This window comes from Alligator sinensis, unplaced genomic scaffold (genome assembly GCF_000455745.1).
Source record: "Alligator sinensis unplaced genomic scaffold, ASM45574v1 scaffold249_1, whole genome shotgun sequence".
Lineage (NCBI taxonomy): Eukaryota > Metazoa > Chordata > Crocodylia > Alligatoridae > Alligator > Alligator sinensis.
In genome coordinates this window covers 389,149-392,324 of record NW_005842593.1, presented here as the reverse complement: position 1 = coordinate 392,324, position 3,176 = coordinate 389,149, and the positions used below count along the sequence as shown (strand labels likewise).

The 3,176-nt window shown below is 49.1% G+C and overlaps 1 protein-coding gene across 5 annotated transcripts in view; it reads right to left on the bottom strand.

Moving 5' to 3' along the window:
• Positions 1–3,176, bottom strand: part of LOC102385793 (rho GTPase-activating protein 39-like) — a 167,434-nt gene that overhangs the window by 145,547 nt on the left and 18,711 nt on the right. The window lies entirely within an intron of this gene.

Here is a 3,176-nt window from a genome sequence, read left to right as displayed (position 1 = left end):
TAGCTGGGCAAAAGCGCAGGGCCTGCGCCAGTGTCCCAGGGTCAGCACCAGCAGGGCCCAGAGTGAGGCGGCAGGAGTGCAGGGTCTTGCACCAGCTGTGCTGGAGTGGGGCCAGAGGTCCTGTGCTCCTGCCGCTACACAAATACATGTAAATCAGGACAAACTTTTTTAAAAATCAAATTAATGAATATTCTAGATGTTCGATTTTTAAAATATCATTTGGTATTTTTCTGGTTCCAAGATGGCAAAACCCCTTACTGAAAGGAGTACTTCTGGGGGCAAGAGGAGGGACTTCTGGTGGCAAAGGCCAGGGGTTAGAGGTTAGGACTTCCAATCACAAGATGAGGGCCAGGGAGCAGGGCACCTGTCAAGGGGTGGGGCTACGCATGCAACCCTCAACAGCTTGCCAAAACCCAGTAAGTGGCCCTCTGCCCGAAATAATTGCCCACCCCTGCAGTATGGGTTTTAAATGCAACTAAAATCAATAGGTACTGCAGATGCTCAGTACTTTTAAAAACTAATAGCCCCATAGGAAATCTGAGCAAGGATCTCTCCCAAAATCCCCATAATTCAGGGGTGGACAATTATTTGGGCCACTTAAGGAGTTTTGGTGAGCTGTTGTGGGCAGGGGTGGGAGGAGAAGGAGACCATGTTGACCAGGCCTGGCACAGCAGGGAGGGGAGGAGGAAGCAATTGACCCTAACCACCCCATCTACTCCACACCCACCACAAGGGGTGCTGGACAGAGCAAACAGGTGGGGTCTCCACGGAGACTGGCCCAGGATTTGTGAGAGCAGGGTGCGCTCGGCTGGGTGAATGGGATGGGGCTGCAGACAGGCGCGGAACAGTTTCTAGAGTGGGCTGGATGGGCAGGCGGAGCCAGGATCGTGCGGTGGTGATAGTGCAGGGCCAGGGCCCAGGGCTGAGTTATAAGGGCTGAGCTACAATCTTCTCCCCACATATCCCTGCACTGCCCTGCACTGTCACCACTCTGCAATCCTGGCCACGGTCCCTGCCATAGGCCCAGATGCCTCTGCCCACCTACAGCCCTAATACCATCTGCCTGGCCAAGCGCGCCCAGCCCACAGAATTCCAGGGCCGGTATCCATGGGATCCCACCTGCCTGATCTGTCTGGCACCTGGCAGAGACACTGGCAGCAGTGGCCCAGTAGAGTGAGCTGCTGCCGCAGAGGCTGCCAGGAAGCCAAGTCTGGCTGCCACACCACCCCCACCCCACTGCACACCCGGCCACCATATACCCAGCCACACACACCATGCCCTGAACTGGGCAGGGCCGAGGGACCTGACGTGGGCTGGATAGAATCCTTTGGTGGGCCAGATCCAGCCCACGGGCTGTATTTTGCCCACCCCTGCCATAGCCCAATCTGTAAAAGACTGCCAACGGATTTGATTCAAACAGTGAGGAAATGCCCTTAAAACACGCTTTGAATTAAACAATTATAACCTGTCAATTATTGCATAATGACAAATGTTTCATGGCTTATTCCATATCCCCATTCTACATTTTATGGCCCTTTGGGACCTAAGCCTCATTTATTCTACTTACATTATAATGTATATCTATTGTTTTCAACAATCCATTACTACATACTAGGGGTGCACTGATAAAAGATTTTCTTGGCCGATACTGATAGCCAATTATTCACCAGGCATATCGGCCAATACTGATCAGATAGCCGATTTACAGGAATGCAGCTGGCCAGCATTGAGAGCAGTGCCCTGCAGGTAAGTCTGTGGAGGGCGGGGTGGGGAATAGGTCATGCATGGCAGGATGCCCAGTTTTTGGGACTGGAAATAAAATTCCTCAGACTGCAGTCACACAACTACTGGTGTGTGGGAAACCTGGCACCAGGGCCAGGCTGCATCAGCTTGCCTATCAACAGGCAAGGGGTGGCTGCACCCTGGACCCAGAGACTGTCCCCTGCCCAACTGATTTGTGAGATCAGACATAAGGCAGCCCCAAGTCCCATGTCCATGACTTAAGGCTGCCCCTTGTCTGATCCCAATGGTCTGGTGCTTGAATCAGGTGCTTGACCTGGGACCCAAGGATGCCCCTCCTAGATCGTGGGAATCAGGCAGTGGGTGGCTATATCCTCCAGGGCCTACCCCCTGCCTGTTCCCAACAATCAGCTGAGCCCCGGGATTGAGCAGGATGCAACCCCAGGTCTGGGACACGTGATATATGTTCAAATTGAGGTGGAATACAAACCAGTCACAAAAATGTCCCACATTGAAAGTGGACATGCATTAATTGTAGAAAACCTTTGAGGATTGTCTGCCATTTTATCACACCTTAAATTGTGTGCACATGTATTATGTTACAATTTATTGTGGGATTAATGTATTAATTGCGCAATAAATATAATTTTTGTCATGAGGCATTGTAAATGTTTCAAATATCAACTAAAAAAAGAAATGTTAAAACAAGCTACAAAAAAATCCAGGAAAGTAATTTACAATGGGGAAACTATTATGAATTTTCCCGGCTTGAGTTCTGATTCCTTTTAAATGTTTCTGAACTCGTGGCAAAGTTGATATCTTTTATTAGACCAACAATATGGCTACCACCTGCATCCCTGAAACACTTAAAAAGAAGATAGAGTAGAATCTTCCCAGAGATAACCTAAGATGGGCTTAAAAGTTCTGATTTGGTACCCTGAATGTTTCAATGATAAAAAAAAAGATACCTAGAAGTATTCAGAATTTTCAACTCCTGTCAAGAGTCCAATTCATGAAGGAAAATGATAATGAAATTGATGTGGCTGCTGAAAATAAATTCAAAATCATGAGTGTGGACTAACTTAGTCACTGTTTGTCACTGTAACTTATGTAGGAAAAATCCTGCATGTTGCAAATTAACCAGGCCTAATGTAGAAACATAAGCAGATTAACGCATGGGCCAACTGGGCCCAGGCCCAGGGACCACTGCCAATCAGGGGCCCCAGGATCCTAATCATCAGGGAAGTGAAAGCCATGGTTTTTAACTAGGCACTGTTTTTGTCGCTCAGCAGGCAGACAAAAATGGTGCCAAATTTAAAACTGTGGCTTTTGCATTTGCTTCCCTGTGAGCCGAAAGCAGGGCCCCTCCACCAATGAGGCGGGAAAGGCGGGGCAGGACCGGGCCAGGAGCACAGTGCCTGGGGGGATCAGGCCAG